The sequence below is a fragment of the Bos taurus genome, chromosome 13 (genome assembly GCF_002263795.3).
Source record: "Bos taurus isolate L1 Dominette 01449 registration number 42190680 breed Hereford chromosome 13, ARS-UCD2.0, whole genome shotgun sequence".
In the NCBI taxonomy this organism is placed as follows: domain Eukaryota; kingdom Metazoa; phylum Chordata; class Mammalia; order Artiodactyla; family Bovidae; genus Bos; species Bos taurus.
The window spans coordinates 76,509,982-76,519,204 of NC_037340.1; the positions used below are offsets into that span (position 1 = coordinate 76,509,982).

Consider the following 9,223-nt stretch of genomic DNA (forward strand, 5'->3'; position numbering starts at 1 on the left):
CTCCAGGGGATCTTCCCACCCTAGGGACTGAACCCACGTCTCTCATGTCTCCTGCATTGGCAGGCAGGTTCTTTACCCCTAGTGCCTCCTGGGGAGCCCAACAGTTAACCCTATTCCAAGTGTTTTCAACAATGATAACGTCAGTGGCTATTATGATTCACATAGGAGTTTGGGTTGTTGCTGCAGTTTGGTTAATCCAGTGACTCAGGGATGTCATTAAGGAACCTGAGTCTTTCCCATTTTCTCTTGTGTGATCTTTGGAATGTCAGCCTTTTCCACAGACCAGCTCGCCTCTTGACAGCAAGGTGGCTGCCCACACTTCCAGGTAGTTCTGCATGTGAAAAATGTCTGAAAGTGAGGGGAGTGATCTTTTGTTCTTGGGTATTTTCTTAGGAGTCTGAAAACATTCTCTAGAATCTTCCAGAAGACTTCTCATCAGGTCTGATTGGCCGGTAGTGGGTCACATGCTCCTTCCTGGACCAATCCCTGCAAGGGGGTGTGACTTCCCTGCCTGGTCCTCTGGAGTTGAGTAGATGGTGGCAAACAGCAGCCCTCATCCTTGCACAGACCTTCTCTACTTCCCTTGACTTGCCTCTGCCATCCCTCCTGCAGGAATGCCTGTCCCGTTCCTCAGTGTCATCCTGATAAACCATTTGCATCATTTAGGAATCAGGTCAGTTGCAAGTAACAGGCAAGCCAACTAAGAGTGACTGGAATGAAGATGGGTTTGTTTTTCTCTCATCATGGGAAGAAGCTCAGAGACAGGCAGTGGGGAACCAGGGCTGTATCCATCATTGATGTTCCAGGGACCAGGCTCTCTCTGGCTCCCCACTTAGCATCCTCAGCAGACTGGTCTTCATCCACAGGCTCGTCTACCACCTTCTGGTTCTAAAGTGGCAGCTTCATCTCCAGGCGGGAAGAAGAAAGAAGGAAGGAGGGGTGATTCCTGTGTCGCAAAAGTACCAGTGCATTCTCAGAAATGCTGTCCAGACATCCACATATGTTCCATTTGCTGCAGGGAGGTCCTGTGGCCACATTAGCTGAAAGAGAGTCTGGGAAACAGGGCATCTTAGCTGGGCACAAAGGCACCTTGATCAAAGCCATGGTCCTGATGCTGAAGAGCAAGAAGTAGATACTTCAGTTAAGTTCAGTTCAGTCACTCAGTCGTGTCCGACTCTTGGCGACCCCATGAATCGCAGCACGCCAGGCCCCTGTGTCCATCACCAACTCCTGGAGTTCACTCAGACTCACATCCATCGAGTCAGTGATACCATCCAGCCATCTCATCCTCTGTCATCCCCTTCTCCTCCTTCCCCCAATCCCTCCCAGCATCAGAGTCTTTTCCAATGAGTCAACTCTTCGCATGAGGTGGCCAAACTACTGGAGTTTCAGCTTGAGTGTCATTCCTTCCAAAGAAATCCCAGGGCTGATCTCCTTCAGAATGGACTGGTTGGATCTCCTTGCAGTTCAAGGGACTCTTGAGAGTCTTCTCCAACACCACAGTTCAAAAGCATCAATTCTTTGGTGCTCAGCCTTCTTCACAGTCCAACTCTCACATCCATACGTGACCACTGGAAAAACCGTAGCCTTGACTAGACGGACCTTTGTTGGCAAAGTAATGTCTCTGCTTTTGAATATGCTATCTAGGTTGCTCATAACTTTCCTTCCAAGGTGTAAGCGTCTTTTAATTTCATGGCTGCAATCACCATCTGCAGTGATTTTGGAGTCCAAAAAAATAAAGTCTGACTTAGGGGGCAACTAACTGTGTCTGCCACATCCTTCTTTACAGCTCAGCTCATATTGCACTCTCGTGTAAGTCCTTTCCTACTGGCTTCAAGTGAATGGGCTCCGCTTTCCTTCTGAGAAACGTGAGAAAGAGGGGAAATCTAATGAAATACCTTATGTGTGTCATCTGGGTCATTTCTCCAGACACTTTCAGGTGGTGTTGAAGGCAGATCTTCGATGGTTGGGGAAACAGAGGCTCAGAAGGTAGTAATGGTTTGCCCAAGGTCATAGCTAGCATGGGGCTTAGCAGGAACGTGGAGTCTCATTAAGCACACACTCTCTCCCACCCACCAGTTCTTACAAACTCCAGTTAGCCTGGGTTGGTGGTCCCTGTCTGCTCACAGCGGTTTTCCCTTCACTTCGCTTTTCCCGGTTATGCTGCACGTTCCTTAAGGTCCTTGGGGCTCCTGTGTCCTCACACAAGGGGAAGAGGCTCAACACCGGCCTCCTGGATGAGGATAGAGGACCATCGTGTGCTGGAACCTGCGCTGGAGCATGATTGCCAGCCTCTGACGCTAGAAACCAGAGCACATCGCTTCTAACCGTGGGGAGAACATTAAGCTTTCCAGTGGGCCCTGTGCTTGGACAGATGCGAACGCAAACTCGGAACATTTTTCTCCTTCCTCTCCCTCCCCTGAGTTCTGCTGGGGGCCAGTTCACGGGAAGTCGGTTAATTGGAACTGTCCCTGCTGCCCCAGTGAGAAATGGGACATTGTACACCACATCCCCTGGAGAAAGACTCCCATCTGCTCACTCCAGGAGGATAATTACGTGTATAAATTACCGACCTTCTCATCCCTCCCCAGCCCGGCTGTGGGAGGGGCTGTGCTCAAGATGAAGACTCCCGAGTGACCTTTGCGATGCAGGAATATGACTAAATCAGCTTCTGGATCCGTCATCTGCCCTGAGCTCGACTGCAGTATTGATTTTCCATTTCAGGGGTGGAAAACGGACATTTATTTTGAAACCTGTTTGGTAATGAATCTGCGACTGGAGGAGGATGCTTCGACGATGATTATTCTTGAACTTGGCGTGACTTCCAGCAGCAGAGAACGTCCCCGCCTGTCTCTGGGTTTACTTTAACGTCTTATGAGAAGCAAGACCCCAGGCTGAGCAGCTTAGGAAATGAACCAAGTGATTCCCATGGCCGTAATGTAGTAAATCTCTTTCTGAATACCCCAGCTATAAAATAGATTATGTAGAACTTTCTCTACCTGAGACAGCCCTGGTCTGGAGGCGAGGGTTTGTAGGTGGGGTCTGGTCACTACTCTGGTCACTTGGGGGGCTTACTCCTCTTCAGGGCCCTCAGTGCCCGCCCCGCCCGGGGGTAGGGTGGGAGGAGATTAGATTTCAGTTACCCTGGTGGTGAGCAGGAGCACAATCACCATCCCCTAAGATGTCTGTGTCCTAGTTCTTGGAAACTAAATATGCTTGTTACATGGCAAGGGGGAGTTAGGTTGCAGATGGAATTAAGTTGCTTAATTTGCTGACCTTAAACTAGGAAAATGATCCTGGGTTATCTGGGGGGGGGGGGCGGAACAGTGTTATCGCCAGGGTCCTTGTAAGTGGACAAGGGAGGCAGAAGGGGGAGAAGCAGAGAGCTGGCAGCATGAGGACTCACCCTGACATGGCTGCCTTTGAAGATGGAAGGAAGAGGCCGTGAGGCAAGGAGTGTGGGAGTGGCCAGAAGCAGATTCTCCCTTAGACTAGCCTCGCTGAGATGTTAGTTGCAGGCCTCTGAGACCCGTGACGATGAAAGTCAGTCCTTGCAGAGTGCACACCACGTGCTAGCCGCAGTCTGAGGAACTCCACAGGTGTCACCTCGTTGCATCTTTAGAGAAACCATGAAAGGTGGGGATGATTACTGCCCCCGCCATTTGACAAACGAGGAACAGAAGCCCAGAGAAAGCACCTCACTTTCCCGGGGTCACGGGGCTGGGGATGGCGGAGCCTGGGTTCCCACCCTTGTGGATCATCAGCCTGCCCCCGTTCTCCGTGCAGACAATGCACGTTTCCTCAATTTCAGGGAAAGTGCTGTGCAAACATGGCACCGGCGAGGGTGACCGCAAGTCCCAGTCTGCCCGGGACCAGCGCCATGTCCTGGAACAGCTGTTAATGGTGCCTCCAGTCGTCATCGGCCGGGATCTGGTTTGGGGGATGAGTCATGTCGCCACTCCACAGACCCTTCCTCCCATGGGGACTGAAGTCTCAGGAGGTGAGCGAGCGGAGCTGGACCAGCTGGGTTCAAGGAACACGTAAGGAAGCCCTGGAACTGGGTAACTTGCATTTGAGTCTTGGTGTTAAGACCGTTTTATTCCGTGACCCTGGGAGGTAAGAGCCTGCAAGCTCAGCTGTCAGCCCAGGGCTGACTTTTCTTGTCCTCATCTTTTGCTGCTCTTTTCCCTCGCTTCCCTGGGATGCCCAAATATGGTCAGGCACACATCTTGCCCATGGCCTCTGCTCGTATCCACATTAATTACCGCCTTTCCTCTAATTCTTTGCTCAAATGTCAACGCAGAGATGCCTTCATGACCACTCTATTTAAAATTGCAAATGACTCCCCCGCAAAAAACATATCTCCTTCCCTTCCTATATCGATCTTCAAAAATCCAGACACATTCTGACTTATATCTGTTACTTATTTATCCTGTTTATACTCTCTCTGCCCCAACAGAATTAGCATCCCAGAGGGTCAGGATGTTTGCCTTTTTCTTTTTAAACTACTATATCCCTGGGACCACCAACAGCATGTCATGTAGTGAGCACTCAGTGAGTGACTGAATGAATTCAGGGAAGAAATGACATCTTGGCATAAGCTTCCGAAATTGAGGAATGAATGTAAGGGATATGGAAGTGAGTTTCTCATTTGCTTTTCAGATTCAGCAAACTTTTCCTTTGTGCTGCCTGCATTTGTTGTCGTGTTTACACACTCCCTGCTGCTATCTAAACATGCATTTATTTCCTACCAGGACTCTGTCTTTCTCTATTTTAATTACCAGTGCATCTAGAATTTATTTCCATGGATGTAATGAGATATGGATCGGATTTAATTTTTTTTATCTAGATTGTTAGGTCATTTCCAAGTGGTCTGAATGTCATTTATTGAACAATCTATCTTCTGCCAAATAATGGAAATGCAAGTATTATCACATTGTGAAATCTTATATCTTTTCCTGAGCTTTCTATTGAGTTCTGTTCTCAATCAGTGCACACTTCAGTTATTATGATTCTGTGTGAGAATATCTGATATAAACTAACTCCATAATTTCTTTTTCTTTAAAAAAAATTTTTTTATGACTTTCTTTTCCAAATTCACTATGGACCATTTTTCTCATGGTAACTGCATGGAACTTCACATCTTAGAGCTTGCAAGAAGGGAAATAGATATCTAGTCAATATTGACTCTTATGTAGGAATATACTGGGGGCTTCCCAGGTGGTTCTAGTGGTAAAGAACCTACCTGCCCAATGCAGGAGATGTAAGAGATGTGGGTTTAATCCCTGGGTTGGGAATATGGCAACCCACTCTTCCCTGGAGGAGGGGATGGCAACAGACTCCAGTATTCTTGCCTGGAGAATCCATGGACAGAGAAGCTTGCAGTCCATAGGGTCACAAAGAGTCAGACACGACTGAAGCAACTTAGCACCACCAGTAACACACTATATAGCTTATTCTTTGATTCTTTCTTTTCAGAGTTTTATTCACATGGCTCCCACAGACTTGTTATAATAACAATACCTAAGTCTTGTATATCATTGTTGTTGAAAATTGGATTTGTTTCTCTTTGGGGTTTAACTTGCTTATTCTTGATACATAGGACACATTAATTTGCATCTGTTTTGCTTTTTCCCTTTATTCCTGTATCAACACCAAAATTGGTAAAGCAAGTTCCTCTTAAACTTCCTTCCTTTTCAGCAGACTTTTAGGTTCTCTTTACTTGTTTCTCTCCTTATGGAAATGTCATAATTGACTTGCTTAGCTCCCTAAATATCAGCTGATTTTGTAGCTCTCGGCATTTCTGGCACAATTATAAACTCCGAAAGTTCTGCTTGATTCTCTTGGATTCTCCAAGTGGATGACCCTCTGATACTTCGTTCAAACTCCTCTACCTCGCACAGACTGTCCAAGTGTCTGGCCATTAATCACTTGCTGCCCGCTCTGTCCACCCCTCCTGTCCTCCTCGGAGTGGTCTGGGGATGATGCCTCTGCTCAAAGCCCTCCATGGATGTCTGGATGTGTCATCTCATTCAGAATGAAAAGCAGGGCAGAAAAAAATGGACCAAGAGTTCGGAGAACTGGCTCTGGAGCCAGCTTTATCCCTATCTCTAGAAAAATAGGGAAATTTCTTCTGTTTTAAATGGTGAGATGTAGGTGTTTCAAGAGGCAAAGGGATTAGCCATCCTGTGGCTGTGACTGTGAAAGTCACTTAGTCGTGTCCGACTCTTTGCAAGGGTCCATGGAATTCTCCAGGCCAGAATACTGGAGTGGGCAGCGTTTCCCTTCTCCAGGGGAACTTCCCAACCCAGGAATTGAACCTGGGCCTCCCGCATGGCAGGCGAGAATTCTACCACTGAACCACCCATGCACTGGTCCAGGGGTCCCCAAACTCTCCTGAATTCCCTCCCTGACTCCCCACCTCAGCCCTGCTCCTGATCCCCTCTCCTGAGGCCCTGGCCCAGGGGTCTGTTGCCCTTGACTCTCATCCTTCCTCTTCCTGGCTCAGTAGGACCCATCATTCCTTGTCGACTGTTCTGCTGATGTACAGATTCCCCAAAACTGTGGCCACAGCAGCATTTGAACTTTGAAAAATGAAAAGCAATTTTTTTTTCTTCAAAAAGGAAACAACTGTACCAGGAGAGTGTAAGGAAATTCTCCAGTGGGAATTGGTTGGTGATTATACTGACAGGGGATCCAAGTTCATTTTCCAGCCAGGCTTCAGAAATGAGGAAACTGAGCCAAGCGGTGAGCTCACGAGATCTTAAAGTCATATCCGACTGTGTGGGAAAGAGTTCAAGTATATATTTATGCAGTATCCATTCCCCTCCCCCCAAACAGACATGAGGCAGATTTCAACATCGCTTGTTGAATTCCTCACCTGTGGCATCATTTTTCAACCTCCAGCCAATCAGTGGCTCCCAAAGCCTCCTTCTCAAATTCTAGCCTCTGTCCCAAGACCCAGACCTTGGTATTTGCTCTCAACTTTATGTCCAGAAGATTCAACAAAATCATCTTCCTCACCCACCCCAACACACTTCTCCAGATATCCATGCTTCTATTCAGACCCCTCATCAGTCAGTCACTCAGGTTCAAAGACATTCCAGTCTTCTTTGGCTCCTCCTGGACATTGGTTAGGATGTTTTAGGCCACAAGTCACAGCAACTCCAAAAAACAGCAGTTCATGAAAGAACAAGTGTTTTTAGCAAAATATGGGAGAGGGCAGCTGAAGGCATCACATATTCTCCTTTTGCCAAAAACAAGGGAAAAGGGACAATTCAAGGGAGCACTGTCCTTACACGTGTCCCTCTTTTGGAGGTGGGGCTGTGCTACATGGCTTGCAGGATCTTGGTTCCCCAACTGGGGACTGAATCTGGGCCCTGGCAGTGAAAGTGCTGAGCGCCAAGTCCTAATCACTTAACTGCCAGGGAATTCCACACCAGTCCTTTTTATGAGGAATAAAAACCTTTCCCGGCAGCCCCATCACATAGCCTCTTCGGCCCCCTTGTCCAGAGTGAGGTCACGGGGCAGCCTTCACTGCAGGTGGAGGGGGCAGGCAGGGCAAACATCTGGTATGGTGCCTGGGAGAATTGAGGTTGGTGGTTTTTGACCAATTGTGATTTGTTGCCATTTGCTCAGGAAAAACCAGGAAGGTTTTTGGCAAGAAGGACGGGGACGGCTGCTGGATCCGCAAACATCACTGCCTGCCACACTGTCTTCTTCCCACGTCCCATCCAGGATGCAGCCTTGCTACGTCCTCCCCGCAGTGGCTCCATCCTCTTTGTTTCATTCCCATTGCCAACACCTTTATTCAAACGGCACCACCTCTCGCTTCGATGCTGATAATTGCCTCTTAACTAGACATACCACCTCCCATCTTTTCTCTCCCAAGAGACTGACACCCAGTTCCTCAAGTACAAATGCTGACTCGCTCAACTCTGGATCCTAGCTACCTGTGGTTGCTCCCTCTTGTGTATCAAATGAAAAGCAAACCTCCTCACATGGACAGTTAAGTCCTTCCACAATATGACCCCTGATAAAATCAGTCCTGTTTGCAGCCAGACCAGTAGGGGAACTGAGTCAAACAACTCACCTAGCAGTGGGTGGGTAGGTCGTGATGTTCCCAATGAATGGGAACAAAGCTTGTGGAATATAAACACGTTCAGAAGAGATCCCATCATGACCCTCTTTGAAACTAGACAGAGACAAGACCATACTACAGCTACAGAGAGGATCAAATGTGCCCCCTTTCTGCTAACAAGAGTGATGGCTGTCTCATTACCAATGACAACCCTAGCCCTGTGTTCATCTCTGCAAGATAAAAATATTTAAGATACTCCATCACATCATAATGTCATATGTCAATTGTATCTCAAGAAAAACATACTGGATCACCAAACTGCCCCCTCTTCTTGACCCTGCATCTTCAGTCCCTTAGAATCAGTCAGTAGTAGCTCAGATCCTATAGGAAGCTCTTCCCCGCATATTTATTGATTTGTTTGCATTGGGTCTTCATTGCATCATGCGGGGTCTTTCATTTCATAGTCTCTCTAGTGGCCGGTGGGCTTAGGAGTTTTGGCACATGGAGGCTCGGTTGCTCCAGGGCATGTGGGCTCTCAGTTTCCCTAACCAGGGATTGAACCCGAGTCCCCTGCATTACAAGGCGAATTCTTAACCCCTGGACCACCAGGAAAGTCTCTTCTGTGTTAGTTCAGTTCAGTTCAGTCACTCAGTCGTGTCCGACTCTTTGCGACCCCATGAATTGCAGCACACCAGGCCTCCCTGTCCATCACCAACTCCCGGAGTTCACTCAGACTCACGTCCATCGAGTCAGTGATGCCATCCAGCCATCTCATCCTCTGTCGTCCCCTTCTCCTCCTGTCCCCAACCCCTCCCAGCATCAGAGTCTTTTCCAATGAGTCAACTCTTCGCATGAGGTGGCCAAACTACTGGAATTTCAGCTTTAGCATCATTCCTTCCAAAGAAATCCCAGGGCTGATCTCCTTCAGGATGGACTGGTTGGATCTCCTTGCAGTCCAAGGGACTCTCAAGAGTCTTCTCCAACACCACAGTTCAAAAGCATCAATTCTTTGGCACTCAGCCTTCTTCACAGTCCAACTCTCACATCCATACATGACCACAGGAAAAACCATAGCCTTGACTAGACGGACCTTTGTTGGCAAAGTAATGTCTCTGCTTTTGAATAGGTTGGTCATAACTTTCC

At 47.9% G+C, this 9,223-nt stretch overlaps 1 non-coding gene across 1 annotated transcript; it reads right to left on the reverse strand.

The window, feature by feature from the left end:
* Positions 1–6,299: 6,299 nt before the first annotated feature.
* On the reverse strand, positions 6,300–6,370 carry TRNAG-GCC (transfer RNA glycine (anticodon GCC)). Its single transcript has one exon. It is a non-coding gene; the product is annotated as a tRNA-Gly (tRNA).
* Between the last annotated feature and the right edge of the window lie 2,853 nt (positions 6,371–9,223).